The 16,690-nt window shown below is 39.8% G+C and overlaps 1 long non-coding RNA gene across 1 annotated transcript in view; it reads left to right on the forward strand.

The window, feature by feature from the left end:
* Window positions 1-1,208: 1,208 nt before the first annotated feature.
* The window catches only part of LOC110597296 (uncharacterized), a 45,284-nt gene continuing 29,802 nt past the window's right edge, over window positions 1,209-16,690 (forward strand). Inside the window, exon 1 of the long non-coding RNA XR_002483115.3 lies at window positions 1,209-1,425. This is a non-coding gene — a long non-coding RNA (uncharacterized LOC110597296). The remainder of the gene's footprint in view (window positions 1,426-16,690) is intronic.

The following is a 16,690-nucleotide window of genomic DNA, read 5'->3' on the forward strand; positions in this document are numbered from 1 at the left end:
TTTTATTACTCCTAGGAATGACTTTTTGGCTTAACTGGTTTTGATAGGTGTTTAAGATCAACCTGGTCAAAATTGACTTTGTTTCTATTTTTGTTAAGAGTCTACCAAGTTCCCATAGGGGTTGCTCATGGGGAAACTTGAGAGGAGCTTCTTAGTTCTGCTAGTGCCATTTGCATTAGGATGGGTCCAGGTCTTGCTTGACCATGTGGCTTCCCTTGGAAGCATCAGGGATGTCTCCCTTCTCCAGTGACCCTCCTATCGACAGCAAATGCACTGATTGGCTTTTCATTCTCCAGTGGTCTCATTAATCTTCCTGATCAGAAGGCTATGTGGCCCAGAGTTGCAAAGCTCTTTAAAGAATTCCCCTGTTCTCTGGATTCAGATTGACTCAGAGGGCCCGAGATAAATATTAGGGTTTTTTGCCTATTTTAATTTAACTTTAAATCTTGATTATAAACATCCAGCAAAGTCAGTTTCACTTTAAATTAAGAGTACTGGGCTTTAACTGAAGTCTGGCCTACTTTGGAGTCATTCTGACATGTAGTAAGATGAAAGGCACAGCCTTGTCTCAGGTAAGGCGGAGCTCTTCATAAATCGTATGTTCTGTAGTTCTGAAGCTGATTTTTGTTTTTTAAATATTATTTTATAAAGCTTACACAAAGTGCTATTCAAGTTTATTAGCTAACACAATATAATATTACATCTAAAACATGAATTAAAGAAAGGCTGAAACTTTCAACTTTTTTTAGAAAAGTAGCAGAATACTTTTGTGTTTTACAGTACACAATTTATCACATCTGTTGACCATTTCATAAAAAAAATAAAAAATGTTTAAGTATATGGAATTATACTGTTGTAGGGACGGACAAAGCAAGGCACCTAAGATAGCAGTGAAGATAGGGAAACAGTCCTATTTGGTTGCAACCTGATTCAGAGGGCTCTGCTTCTGTTGTAATCAATTAATCCCCTGAACCCCAAGTTTAGGTAGTTTCAGAATTTTGTCCCCAACATGTAAGAGAAGGGGCTCAGAAGTTTACAGTCTGCAGAAGTTCAAAAAAAGCATTTTTTTTTTGTTTTTGTTTTGCGCAAGTTAACTTTTCAAGGACACCTGGGAGTGGGAGAACTTTTTTCTTTTTTTTTTCCTCCCCCTGCCAGCTGTTACCATGGAGCTCAGTTGGTAACTTCCTTATCTTAGAAATATAGCTATCTCTGTGAAGCCTCAGCTCAAGGCTAGAGGCCTTGTTCACATATTTTTTGAAAAATTAGAAAGGGGGTGTCTAGATTTTGGAATGCTGATTTTTCCAGGCAGTGGCCAAGTAGAACAGGGCAACATGAAAAGAGGAAGTTGATCTACACTGAATTCTTTTATAGGGATTCTTTTGTTGAAAGTCCTAAAATCAGCCATGGTGAAGATTTCTGGAGAAGGTCAGTGAAGACTTTTCTGTGGGCCTGGTAGGGAGGTGGAAGAGGGAAAGGTGACTGAGAGCAGCTCTGGTGGATCTGAGAATGAGGTGGGAGAGATGTAAAAGAATAATGGGAAAGGGGTTTGGGATTTTCCTAGCAATGAAATTTTGAGCATTAGAACAGGTAGAGCAGAGGGGAAGATGGGAGTGAGTATCCCAAAAAGACTGTAAGGGACTTTAAATTCTTAGTAACCTGTTTTCAGTGATGACGAAGCAACTTTAAAGGTCATTTTCACCGGATCTCTATTATGGGTCTGAGGGCTCTCCTCAGCTGGTTTGAGGTTTGGGTTAGCTGGTAAGAGGATCTGGCGGGACCCAACGTGGGCAATGACAGGAGAAGAGAGGAGTGAGTGGGTGGAGGGGTACCTCCGTACATGCTACCTCAGCAAGGGGGCAATGGTCTGAGAACCGGCGGAGGTTTGGGTATCGATCTAGTAATTGTAGGGGAGAAATCAGGTTGCTGAGGTGAGAGTGACAGAAGAGAGTCTGGGGCAGAAGGCTGAGGGTGAGGATCTATTGGAGAAGCAGAGTTCAGGGTGGGAGCGAAAGAGGGAAAAGACCTCCACATAGGGGAATCTCCTTCCACCCTTTTGAGCACTCTCAGAAGTTAAAAAGTTCATGAAGAATTTGAGGATCTAGAGACCCCTCTGGGGGCCATCAGTTTGGGTTGTTTAATTGGTAATATGGCCAATTCTGTGAACTGAATTTGATGAGGAGTTTGGGTTTGATGTCAGAAGTGAGGGACAACCGGTTAAGGTTATCCAGGAGGCATTTGAGAGAGGAATCAGCAGGGAGAGAAGAAGAGGCTCCCATGATGACTCTTGATAGAAAGAAAAGAGGTGAATGGCCTGCACTGGAACATATTTTGGTTGAGTTTCCTGCAGGTGTCCCCGACAGGAGAAGTAAACCAAAGAGACTCGGGAGAGCCGGGGCCAGGAGGAAAATGAGTCTTCACCAAAGAGCCCAACCAGCAAGACCTTCTGAAGCCTAGGAGTCACAGGCCACCTGATGTCATGGCTTTTCCCAGGAGAAGAGAAGGAACATTTAAAGAGAGTCAGAGAGTGCCTATTCTTCTGTCCCTTATAGCTCATCAACCATGAGATGGGCATCCAGAGAGTCCACCGTAACTGTGAAAGTTGTGGTGGGGTGCGTTCTCTCCTCCAAACTAGGCATCAAGGGTCTTGCTGGATGTTCACAGCCATAGCCTTTGCATATAGCCATTTGGAGATGGATTCCCAAAGAGGGGGAGGGGGACTCACAGGTTGTTGATCAGAAGGATTTACCTATTGGCGAGCCCGTGTTTGGTGGAATGTAGCAGTGCTGAAAAGGTGAGCTCCCCCCCTCACCCCACACCCAGGGGAGAGGGCACTCCTCCCTCGGGTGTGGGAGGCCCCTCGGACCTGGGTATCTGGGTGGGGAGGTGTTTACAGCAACTTTAGTTATAATGGTAAAGTTGGAAAGAGATGGAACAGCCATCAACAAAATTGTGATATGTTTATCCAGAAGAATTGTACCCTGAAAAATCAAGTGTGCTCTTGTTGTATGTAACAAGAGAGGTATCTTGCAGATGCATTACTGAGCTGTCCTGGTGACAAGGCAGAATATACCAGAAGCTGACTTCAATGAGGTCCCATCTTCTCTGGACCAGGAGTGAGAAGATGCTTAGCTAAGTGTAGTGGGGGAGGCTGTAAAAATTACAAGAATATTTCTGGAAGGAAAGGTAATAGAGGCCTCATCACATTTCAACTGTTAAAAACAGGCACTATACATAGGAAACTAAATGATAAAGAACATAACAATTTTGAGCATCCACTCTATACCAATATAACAATGAAAGAGGCTTTATAATCCCCATTTTATCAAAGGTAGGAGGTACAGAGAAATTACCTGTCCAATATCACTTAGCTGTTAAGTCACCAAACTGGACCTCTACCCTTAGTCAATACAGGAACAGAAAATCCAGGAACAGTGGTCAAGTGTGCTTCAGCACACTTTACAGTGCCACTTAACAGCAGCATCCCCATTAGGGATCATGGAGGTGAAGAGACAGCCTAACTTGCCACAGCATTGGTTACCAAGATCTGGGCTCTACCTTGTTTACAAGACCAAGTTGCCATTGAAATGAAGTTTAAAGAGGTGTGTCTGGTTTGAAATCACTTTTAACAGTGAAGTGCTTAAGCTGAGAATACAGAATTTGAACCTGGTGTGGTGCTGCTGGCCTGGAGTTCCACCTACTCTGGAGGCTGGGGTCAGGGAGATTTAGAACTATATGATAGCCAGAGATTAAGGGAGAGGCAGGCCCAGGTCCACACTGCAAGCTTAAAAGGGGTCCAACAACACGGTTAACTGTTTAGCTGACAAAAGAGCTATGGATGTGCATGTGGGTCCAACAGAAAGACTAAGAAGGATGGATGTAGGAGTACCAGTGTTTGATAATAAGAAGAGTTCAGGGAGGTATAGAAAGAGAAGGAAGGCCCAAATCCCCTGAAAACAACCATTCAATATTTCCTGTTGACCCCCTTCTTTTGGGAGAAGTCTGATACTTTCTAACCCTTGCTCTTACAATAAACAGGGTGCTTGTTTGTTATCTTTGATATTGGATTTCCTGTCCTTGTGTTGATAGAGGCTAGAGCCGCAGCTTGGTGACTTAACATCTGTGATATTGTCCTGTTCTTCAATTATCTTAGTGAAGAAAATGAACCCCACATTAACAGAGGCAGGAGTATTCTCTGAGCCCTGGAGTTTGGGTTCAGACTAAAGAAAACAGCAACCACCATCACCCCCCACCAAAAAAAGGAAAACAGGCTTTGGCTTCCTTTCAAGGGAAATTATAGAGTTAAGGTGCTATTCCAAAATCACAAATAAAAGTCCAGTTCTTTTTGAAGTAAAAGACAAAGGATTTATTCTAACAGAGGCTGAGGAGACAGAAAGCAGTTCTGGAGTCCACACAACCACTGAGGGTGCCAAGCCACTTAAGAACTGAAAAACAAAACAAAACCAAAAACACAAAGAAGGGGGAAGCAAGAGAGGCATGTATAATCACAAGATACATTTAATAGAGTGGAAAGAACATCTTGTTCAGCAATTGAAACTTTTTGTTAGTTCTCAGGAAGCAAGCTTTCATTAATTACGTCATAGTTTGAAAATATCATGGTGGGGTTGCAAGTGGATGAGGGTGGAATTATCAGTTTCTATGCAAGTGGGCTTATGTGGAATGGGGTCCAATTTCACACAGATAAGCCCATAACAACAGGTGGAAGGTCTGGAAAGTGTTTTTATAATGGCTCAGAGACAGGATGAGGGGGTCAAACAAAATAAAATTACAGTTAGTAACCTCTTACCTGGGCATAGATTGTGTGTTAAGCAAATGCTAACCCAAAACAAAAGGAAGTAAATTATTTTATACTAATGAATTTGAATAATAAAAGGTGGTAAACTCATTTTAATTTAATAGTGTAGTGGGTTGGATGGTTTAACTTCTAAATTCATTCAAGCTTCATGGTAAGCAATGGGCAGGTGACTGCTTTCATGGAATGTCCCCAGACTCTTAACTCCCCACTTGTTTTTCATTAAGTCAGGGTCACTCCAGCCTCACAGGCCAGGTCAGTCAAGACTGCCTCATTCCAATTCTTGTTCCATTTTCTCTTTCTATGTCATGAAAATAAACCAAAAGATAGAAGACTGGAAATATGTCAACTTATAAAAATAAAATGCATAGAAGCAAAAAGAAGAAAATGAAAATGCCAAGTAGAAATGCTAAAACAAAATAATTGTATTTCCCAGGGCAGCCAAGGTGTAATGATATGGCCTAAGTAACTTATCTCTGCATATCTAACTAATCATGTGGGGGCACTTGCTTTTTGCTTCCCTGGAACACACCATTTGGTTGTACCATGGACTGAGGCAACACTAACCCTAACCTAATTATAACAAGCTTCTAGGAGCCACACCTTGAAACCATGGTATATATAGTGATTCATTCATCATGTGCAGGGATTGTGTCCAGATCCTCTCTGGAGCCATGCTGCTGTTTCACCTCTGACCAAGGTTTTGGAACAAGCTGTACCACACTTTTTTTTTTTCAGACCAACTTGGCATCCTCCCTTTGAAGCCCAGCTCCAGGTACCCAGGGCTGTAGACCCAGGCATCAGACTCCTGCCCTGCATTCAGAAACTACAAAACTGATCTGCGAAATTCAGGCACAAAAGCCTGTGTCCCATAGGATCATTATGGAGCCCTCCCAGTGCTGCAATGTGAGCACACCAATGATTACTCGCATATACAGGAAAAACTCATGGTCGGATTTCCTAAAATTAAGTCTGCTGGTTTTTCCAGACTTCTCATTTGGCAGACAATGAGGACAAGAAGCCTTCAGACTACTGCAGAAGCTCAACCTATTTCACTGGCTCCAGACCAAAGGATAAAATGTCAGAAATGGTTTGGGAGCCACCGGAGACTTAGAAGCAACAGCAGGCCTGGCAGAGGGGCAAAGAGTAGACTGGCTCAAGACAGCACCCTGAGCAGGGCAGCAGTGTCAGCATGCCCACACATGCTCTAGCTGGCAGGTCTCCTCTAGTCTGTCTTGGCTCCAGGCACATGTTGTTTTGTGTAGAGACATGCCCTAAGCAACAGGGGAACCTGGAGAGCTGCAGCCCTCTGTCCACTCTGCAGGCACCTGGCAGTAGGCGCTGGGGCCACTATGCGCATCCTGAAGGGCAATGGGGGCAGGGAGGGAATGGTGCAGTCCCTGCCATCACCTCTCTTCCCTGGACTTAAGAAGCCTTCTCAATGGTGAGGCCCCTGCAGGCGGGTGTGTGGGCCAAGAAGTTCCTGGTGGCTCTGTCCAGCGGGGAGGACGCTTCAGAGTTGGTTGGGCCCGGGGTGGGGTAGGAGAAGAGACTGGGTGGTAGCGGAGCGGAGGGCAACAAAAGGCAGGGGAGGAGGCGCGAGGCCTGGGGCAGCGTGGCGGGGGTGGTGGTGGGGAATGCAGCCTGGTGCAAGTGCGATGGCACAGACACTCTATAAAGAGGTGATCCCAGAATGCCTGCGGAGACTGGTGGATGCCTCCAAAGTTTGCTGCTTGCGCCCTGCCAAGATACACCTGGGGCAGCTGAGGAGTGTGGCGCTAGAGCACGGGCAGCAGAGCCCGCAATATAAGCGGCGCCAGGCAGTGCGCCCAACACCAGAGGCCTGAAGACCCTTCTCACTCTGGCAAGCGCAGCCTCATTTACATAGGCCTCCAGATTCCGCAGGTCCTTCACTAATGACCATACGTTATTCACCAACCTAATTGCTCAGCCTTGTGCGTGGCCAAGCTTCACGCCCAGTGGCCCCATGCACGCGCTGCACCTTCCCCACTGGACTCCCCGCTGATGCCGCTGCCCTGCGCGGAGCCCAACTGCTTTAGCAGCATGTCTCTGCGCAAGCAGGCCAAGCCTCAACACATCAAGTCAGACGAGGAGCTGCTGCCGCAGGACAGGGCTCTAGAGCACGGTGAGGGCCAGGGACCTAGGGTGGCTGGGGGATCCAGGACGTCCACTGGGCTGGGAAGCATGGATCGCAGGAGCGGCTGCGCACGTCTCAGAATGGGAAAAAATTCCCCCGTTCCGCGAGCAGAAGTCTGAGCTGCTCCTGGTCCTTGTGCCAAGTAGGCCAGGGGGATCTAGTCCCCCACGGGAAGGCGCGCAGCTGCGAAAACAGTTGTGGGCCAATTAAACTTGGCTTGATTCCTCAGAGTTGGGGACTTACGCACTGAGAGCCTTGCCACCTGGCCAACTTGGGGACAGCTGGTAACCATGCAACTGGAGACGCTGGGTGGGCGCAGGAGGGATCAGTCTCACTGCCTTGGCACTGCCCCCCCCACAAGTCTCTATGCACAGGACTATGGAGCAGGCCTCCGTAGTCACAGTGCCTCCAAAATACATCAGAACCCTGGCCTCATTCAGGGCAGACCCCGGGCAGGAGATCACATCTGGGCTGACCTACTGTTGGATGTGGGTTGGAGAGGCCACCGCCAGGCCAGCTTTGTTCCTGGGTGGTGAGGCCTCAGGGATGGCCCAGGCGACCTCGTTGATCCCAAGCTGAGCTCCCAGTACCGTCACCAGGCCTCCTTGGGTGACCGTGGGCCGTGAAACTCATGTCCCAGCGCGTTGACAAATGCAATGATGCTGTTCAGAAGCGAGTAGAAAGTAAATGTCTCTTGGCCGTTCCTTAATGGCAGACTTGGGAATTAAGCTGGGAGTGAGCACAGTTGTGAAGTTTGGGGCTGGTCCTTGCAAGCTATAGCACCCCAGCACGTTTTCGTGAGTTTCAAGTTTTTCCTCAGGTTCTTTCGTGGTTTTTATGAATGCACTGAAATCGGGTGCTGAAGGCACATTTTCAATTATTTCACTGGTTGGAACTTCCTCCTCAAAACTTACAAAAGTGAAGGGCGGGCGCTGCAGAAGTCAGAGATTGGCGAAGATTCAAATTTAGTAGCTGAACTTTGGCGCCCCAAAGTTTAGGGCACTACCCAAACCTGTTTCACCGTGTTAGAAACCGGCCTTGTGCTCCAGCGCACACTGCAGGGTTACCAGGGCACTGGGCAGGAGGACCATGGAGGTGTGGCCTTGGAGACCCCTGAACCCTCAGCCACTTCGGGCGTGAAATAATTTGTTAATTTCAAAAAAATGGTTGTCCCACTTTTATGATGCATCTGTTTAAATTGTTCAGAGGCAGATAATAATCTTTTTTTTTTCTTTTTTTTTTTTTTTTTTTTTTTACTATGAGAGACTGCGAAGGAATATTGAAGGGAAGGGAGTTTGAGAGTTTATCCCACATGGTGCAAAGTTTGACAAAGCAGGCATAAAGGATAAAGTGAGAAAACACCTAAAACAGGCCATGGAAGAAGTGGATTAAATAAAACTTAAGACTTCAAGATAGTTTTATTTTTGTGGAGGTGAAGGAGCTGTATCTGCATCCAAGTCAGCTGAGATGGGAACAGGCCATATGCTAAAAAGAAACACTTGCATATGTTGGGTAGAATAAGGACAAAATATCTTTTTGTCATGGAAATGAATTTTTTGTTTTATTTACTTATTCACATAGAATTTCTCATACTTGCTTTGTATTGCTCTCAATGACTACAAGATTAAATGAATGAATTTTTTTCTGCCAAAAAAAATGAAAGACAGTCTTTCCTTCAAAAGAACTACATTGCATCCCAGTGAGAAATCTTAAAGCTTTATTATTATGGCTTCTGAATGGCTTAAAATCGGCTTTCACAGCTGCCAAAAAACGCAACAATGTAAATACTTCTCAGCTCTATAGGGTCATTGTCAAAATGTGCAATGTCTCCTTTTATTAAAGCATATTTTAATTTATAGACTAAAACCTCTTGTGTTTAACAATTAACAGACAAAGAAATGCTGTTCATTTTTAATTTCACTTCAGAAATGTGAGCATGGTGAACTTAATAGTATAAACATGTTGGAGGATATACAGCCTGCTTGCCACTGAAAACCTCAGATGAAGCAATTATTTACAATTTATATTTTGAATTCTCCTTGCTGTGCTTGAATTTATTTAGAGATTTCCCACATCCAAATTTTTCACCATGGCAGGACTGGAGATTTTTCTGGACCTATGTTTGGGCTGTGTTTTCCAAGCTTTTTGGGTTCTGATCTTGGAGTTGCCAAAGTTCCCTGATCATATTTTGCAATAGGCCAAAAATAGCCTGTGTGGGTGAGCTGCAGTAAAGTAGCAGCTTCCCTGCCTGTTTCAAGGGTAGTTCAGGCAAACTATTACAGCAAATTCTTTCTGATTTAATTGTTCTGAATCCGATTGTTCATAAAGCATAAAAGATACTCTTGTGAAGTCAGGGAATACTCATGGATTATATGATGGTGATTTATTTTGTGTATGAAGAAAAAAAATAAATGCTGCCAATTATACTTGTAATGCAGCCTGAATTATTAGTGGCATTCCAATGTCAGTGTTGTTAAAATGATTGAAAAAAGCATCTAAGACTTATTGAAATATAGTTTTTTAACAATATCTGTAAAAATCACTATAATTCTACTAATTTATTAATTGAAATACTTTTAGTTGGTAAAAGCAATAGTATTGATTCCAATAGCTACCAATTATAGAGCTGTTGCTTGTGCTAGAAACTCTTCAAATATTTTACATATATTCTCTATTAAGCATCACAGTAGACCCTGAGAGATACTCATTTTAATCCTTACTTTTTTAGAAAACTGTCTGAGACAAAGACTGTGGGATAACTCATATATCACAGAGCCTAAAACAGAACTTACACTGAAGATGAGCTAAATCTCAAGGCCATGTCCTTTCTAAGCAAGTTGGCTGCTCTGCTCTGAGGATGTGGTTCTATGGTAGAGCCCTTCCTTACCTAGAATACTTCAGGCCTGGGTTCCATCCCCAGCATCACGAAAACAAAGAAACAAAAATAAGTAAAATCAATGGAACTGGGTACAGTGGCACATACCCATGTATGATTCCAGTGACTTAGGATGCTGAGGCAAGAGCATTGGATGTTCAAGGCTAGGGTGGGCAACTTAGTGAGACCCTGCATCAAATTTTTTTTAAAAATAATAAAATGTGCTTAGGATATGACTAAATAGTTGAGTGCCCCAGGGTGCAATCCCTAGTAGTATCAGAAAGAAGAAATAAGAAAGAAACTATCAATGGCATAGGCCAATCATTCATTAATTTAATAAATAATGACAGCTAGTAAATATTATACCTTCTTCAGAAGAAAATAGAGGAATTATGAGTTACTTAATGTTTATAATTGCATAAATAGTTGTGTATTTCAAAATGTATCTTATGAATTCCTAACAAAGCCTCTTATGCCTGTACCTGTGGAAATTCAGCAGAGGTGGCTCTTCTAGTGAAAAGGAAATGCAGCATCGACCTGTGTGACAGTGAAGGCAATGCACCATTGATGAAGGAAGATGTAGCCAATGGTTTTGTAGGAAATGACTTTGATGAAATACTTAGAAGAAAAATTGAGTAATGCCCATTAGTTATAACTAATGAGTGAAATGTGAAATATTTTTCTTTATTTCTCAAATTTACAAAGTATTTCTTGGTTAAAACTGACAGGCCCTACAATATGAAGAGGAATGTGCAATTATTCTTCTATAACATGGTGCCAATACAAATGTTCAACAACAAGTGTGAAACTCCTCTCCACTATGCTATCTTTTATAGGAGCACATCAGTAGCAACAAAACTGTTTTCATTCAATGCAGATATTGAAGCCAAAAACATGGTATATACATCAATCACCATTATTTCCAAAATATTTGAAATGTCTCTTTAATATTAACAGTGATGTATGTTAACAAATACTGATTATAAGCCAAATTTTTTTTTATTGGAATAGTAGCAAATGTTGGAAGTTCTCCTTGTATTCCTACTCCTTCTTTTGTAGCTCATGTGTATGTTTAGTTTGCCTTCATGAATTGGGTCCACATCTAGAATTCAAGAGACTCATGCAGAAATCTGAACTTCAAGCTTCTGTGAGGGAACCTGATGTGGTCCCCCTTGAACCATAGTACTGTATGGTTTGGTGTGCAGGGTTTGCCTCCCACATGCTGGGCACACATATTCTTCAGTTTGCTACTGGCAACTGCAGCATTCATTCAGATCACCTACTTTGCCTCTATAAATGAGGTTACAACTCCTCTTTTAAAATATATTTTGATAAAGATTTCATGGTGGTTTCTACTGATACCCAAGAATATGGCCTACATAATATATTATGAATCTCTTTCAAATGGGACTAAATTTTTGAATTTAGAATATGGCATTTAAATAGTTTTCTTTCTATATACTATGAAAATCATGTTCCCATTGAAATTTTTGAAAAGCTGGTTAGGTTACTTATTGCTAGAAGTGGATAAATTATTTCTAGAAGTAGATAACTCATGGATTTTGAAAGATGTACTATGTATTACTCTTCATATTTGTTCCTTAAAAATGCAAATGATTTAGTGTCTTTCATGATAATAAAAATAATCTGTGTAGATCAGCATGAATCTTGTTGATACACAATATTTCTGAATTAAATTTTGCCTTAATTTATAATTATATAAATAATTTAAGTAGCAATTAAAGTGGAATGAGAGTAAAAAAAAAAAATTGGAAAGCACCTTAGCATTATGTTACAAGGATTGTCATTACAATTGAGAATACATTTTAAATATTATTTTTATTAGAGTTTATAGTTTTACATAGTAGTTGAGTTCATCCCAACAAAATCATACATGCATGGAATTCCAGTTGAGTTCATGATTCCTTCTTTTCCGTCCTGTTCTACCCCTCCTCCTTCATTCTCCTCTTCCTATAGTCCTGGACTTCCTTTAACTTGTTTTTTATTTATATTTGATTGTTTCTTTTTACTTATACATAAATTTTCAGTTTCCTATGATATATATACATATAATATGAATTTTAAAGAATTCCTTCTTTTTTGCCTTTCCATTCCCATTCCTACTCTGCCTCTCAATCTCCTTTTCTGTACACTAGTGATCTTCCCTACATCTTTTAATATTCTGTTCTTCCCTTCTCTTTTTATTTACTTACCTGCAGCTTCCACATATGAAACACTTGACCTTTGAGTTTCTTAGTTTGATTTATTTCAATTAGCATGATATTCTTTTATTCAACCCATTTACAAGGAAACTTTTCTAGGCAGCTTGGTATTTCTGAAAAAGTAGACATTCTTCAGAATATGGTTGATACATCTTACTAGTGAGTTGAGCATTTGGGTTGTTAATTAAATATAATAATTACATCCTTTACTAATATGTACTATGGAATGGGGCTACTGAGATAGAAGATACAGTTTATGCCCTCAAGATGCTCTTGGTTGAGGTGGATGCATGTTACATAACTCCTAGATGCCATTATGAATACTTGATAGTGGCAAAGATCCATAGAAACAGTAATGTATGAAGCAGTTTTGAAAATGACTGGAGTTCATGTGGCCACTCTAGGCAGAGGAGAGGCATTTCAAAATGAAAGAGCAGCATGTATGGAAGCAGAATGGGAAGAGAAGAGAGTGGCTACTCTTAATTTACATTATTATTATATGCTTATGTTCATACAGTATTTTGTAAGGTTAAGTTTAATTGGGAAGTAGTAATTTTGTGAGTAAACTATTTTGTTGTTTTTCAGAGTGGCCAAGCACCACTTTTATTCACCATGAAGAAAAACAGACAGATGATGGTAGAATTTTTTATTAAGAATAAAGCAAACATACATGCAGTTGATGGTAAGGGAAGGTATAGTAATTTATTTTTTTTAAAAAAGCTCAATATTGTAGTAAAATCACTCAAGTTAAAAATATTAAATTAATAGGAATAACATAATCAATGGAGTAAAGTAAAATATATGAACATAAACTATAATTAGAGAGAAAATCAGTTATTCAAACTGAGCAACAAAAATAAGAATATGTAATATGATGCATATGCCCTTATAATCATTGGCTGATGTTTATTATTTGATTTTGTTGATCACATGATCTTGTGTTAGAGTTTTCATGTGAGTTTTGTCAAGTATGGACATTTAGTTTTTTTTTTTATTCAGTATTGAAGTTTTTAAACTTTTTGTAATATTTTGTCTTATTCTCCTGATTTAGATTTCTTTTGGAAATGCTGTGTTGAACATAAATAGATATTGAAAATTATTTTGTCCTTTGGATGACTATTTGCTTTAAATTACTTAATTTGTAGAATATTGATTTCAGATTTTTCCTAAGTGAGGGATAATTGCTCTTGATAAATATTGTACATTTCTAATGAAAAACAGGATAACATATGCTTGAAGGCTGCTTGCAAGATTATACATGTAGACTGATTTCAGTGCCTGGGAAATGCTTCTCAGAGTGAATGACTGAAGCAACAATGATTATTATTATCACCAGTGCTACTGTTATTATGTTACACCTGCAAATAGATTTTTTATTCTTGACCTTTTGCTGACTGTGAGTTACAATATATTACATCACCTTAGAAAGAAAACATAGCTTTATTCATTGAAATCTTTTCCAACTCCAGATGAATGACCTCATCATAGGTACTGTTTATTGGAGGATTTTAAGTTTGTAACTCTCCCCTTTTGGGACAAATGATTTCTTTTTTTATGTGTTTGTTTTCCTTTTAGACTTACAAATGATTTACAAAGATAAAGATTTGATCTTCCAAGATGTATACCTCTGTTAGTGTATGTCAATTTAGATATAAAATTTGTAAAATATAATACAATGGCTTTTTAACTAAATTTATTAAAATACCTAAGTTTGAAGTTATCTCTCTCATTTTAGAACACTCCTCATGTTTGCTATGGAACACAAATCAACACAAATAGTTGAGCTGCTTCTTCAACGTGGTGTTAATGTGTCTGCTTCAGATAATTGTGGAGAGATTGCCTTGTCTTATGCCATTGCTAGTGGTAATACTGTGTAAATATTTACCTTACAATACTAATCAACATTAGATTTAGATCCACAATAGTTACACCTGTTGCATCTGACATATGAGGTGATTTTCATAGTGTAGCTGTGTATGGAAAGTAATGAGTTAGGACAGTTCATCAGTCAGAAACCCTTAAAAAAGGTCTAGCCAAGAAGCAGTGATGATACTTTGGGCAAAGAGAAGGACAGGGAGGGGCCTTGGGGGCAAGAAAGATGGTGGAATGAGATACACATTATTACCTTGGTACATGTATGACTGCACAGACAGTGTGTTGCTACATGTAAAATCAAAAATGAAAAGTTATGTTGCAATTGTGTTCAATGGATCAAAATGCATTCTGCTATCATATATACATAATTAAAATTAACTAGTTAATTAAAAAAAAAGAAGTAGTGATGCATGCAGGGGTCACCTCCAATGTTTGTTCTCTCCCCAGTCTTCCCCCTTTCCTTTCCTTTTCTTCTCATGCATGCTAGGAAATTTTTCTATTACTGAGATATACCACTAGCCAATATTTTAGGACTTTGTAAATCTTTATCCTTAGGGTTTCCAGCATTATCCATTTTATTTCAAGCATAACCCTATTCACAGATACAAATACTATCACACCTATGATGTTTTTAATTTGCTATTTGGGTCTTGAAATTCCCAGTTTAGCAGTAGTTAGCTATTCTACCATCCTCCTTTATTTTATCAAGGACCTTATGATATCCTTGAAGTCTAAGGAAGACAATTCTATAATCAAATGGAGGGGGATAAATGGTTTTAAATTTTTCCTTTGTCTCTGTCAGTTCTGTTGCTGTGGTGTTTCTGCCAGAACTGGCCCTGAAGTCTGCTAATGAACAACTTTTATTATAACATGTCCTGATTGATCCCAAACCCTGAGTCTTCATGTTAACACACACTTAGACTCAATAATTACAACATTTTTTTAGTTCTTATGCACTCATGGTTTTTTATTTAACAATTGTTTCCAAGCAGCAGCACTCTGCTTTGACAAGTTAGACTCTAGCTTTGGCCAACAAATATTAAACACACTGACCTTGTCCCCATTTTAGGAACCTGATTCCTATTAGCCATACCCTTTCTGGTGAATTATCCTTTGAGGACTTTTTCTTTTCTGTCATAAAATTAAAATCATTCAAAGCTATTAGAGAGCTTCAAGTAATGTAACTGGAAGATATCAAGAGATTTTGTCAACTTGGCTAACAGATCTGTTCCCTGAATCCTTCCATCCCTTGAAATAGATTTCCTTTAACTGCAGGGAGCCCCATATCACTGTTTTCCAGGGTGGGTGCCAACCTTTGAATGGCACTTCTAATGGTTTTCCAGAGCAATGAAAAATTTACAAGCTGTTGGTATCACTGCCTAAAGATTTGAGCATTTATTAAGTTCTATCTCAAAAGGAAGAGATTAAGTAGATTCATTGAATGCAAGAGAGCTAAGCCCCATCATGACTCCTCAGCATCCATTGTGTTAAAGAGGAGTTTGTGTTCCATGTCAGGAGATCAACATGGAAACGTAGCTACTCTTACAAAGATCTGCTGGTTCTGTTCAACTAGGTAGGGAAGAAATGGTAGTCATCCAAGCCAGTACTTGGCATTTGTTAATTTCTTGCCTTTGATGCTATTGATTAGTCTCACAGAAGGGGATGATTATATTCTTTATTAAAGGAGATGTTTATAAATAGAGTTATAAATTAATTGCTGATTTTCTCTGAGTTATAAAGCACAAAGAAGGGCCCAATTGATAATGAAAGTTAGGATGCAAGCATGTTTTAAAGTAATTTTAACTTTTGAATATTAGAATCTGAAAAATACACATTAGTTCTAGGTCAGTTTTAAGTAGTGAAGTATGCCATTATTTTACTATTTTGCTAAACATGTTTCAATATTATCTTGGTAAATCTCCATAACAACCTAGTGAACTAAAGTTATACAACCCTAATTTTTTAGAAGGCTTTTAAGCCTAAGAGAAAGTACTTGTGCAATAACAAAAAGCTATTTTTTACAGAGACAGAGAATTTTCTGAGTTCAAGATACATTAGTTAATATATTTACCTGTCTTTCTCTCAATTCATGATCATTTTATCTTACTTTTTCTTTTAAATTACAAGTTATGAGTACAGAGACACATGCATTTACCCCAGCCACTTGGGAACCTGAGGCAGGACCATTGCTTGAGCCCAGGAATTTAAGATCAGCCTGACCATCATCATGAAATGCCATCTCAAAAATAGAACAACATACATTTGGGTCTTTTTTGTTAATTGAGTATTTCAGTCTATGTCTTTTAAGTTGATAATTAACATGATGTGAATCCAATGTTAATGAGGTGTGTTTCTTTATAATAGTGGGTACACTCTTAATTCTCGTTTGCTTATCCACTCTTCTGGTTACATTCATTATTTGTATTCTCCAATGATTTATTTTAATCTTCTTCTTGTGTATATAAAATTCCATTGTGAATCTCCTACACTGGTAGCTTAGTTGTCATAGTTTATTTTAGTTTATTCTTGTTTTGAAAGGTCTTTATTTCTGAAGAATAACTTTGATGCAGATCACAGTGTAGATGGGCAGTACTGAAGTAAGACAGATAAGACTGGACACCAGAGGAATTAGCAGGAAGCAGGTTTATTGTCTGTAGCATCTCCAGAGGGAGCTTTCACTTAAAACAAATTCTCTCACTGAATGCTGAGTCTAGACATTTGTTGAGCTTTATACCCAGTGGTGTGGACAG

Source organism: Ictidomys tridecemlineatus, unplaced genomic scaffold, assembly GCF_052094955.1.
Source record: "Ictidomys tridecemlineatus isolate mIctTri1 unplaced genomic scaffold, mIctTri1.hap1 Scaffold_191, whole genome shotgun sequence".
Lineage (NCBI taxonomy): Eukaryota > Metazoa > Chordata > Mammalia > Rodentia > Sciuridae > Ictidomys > Ictidomys tridecemlineatus.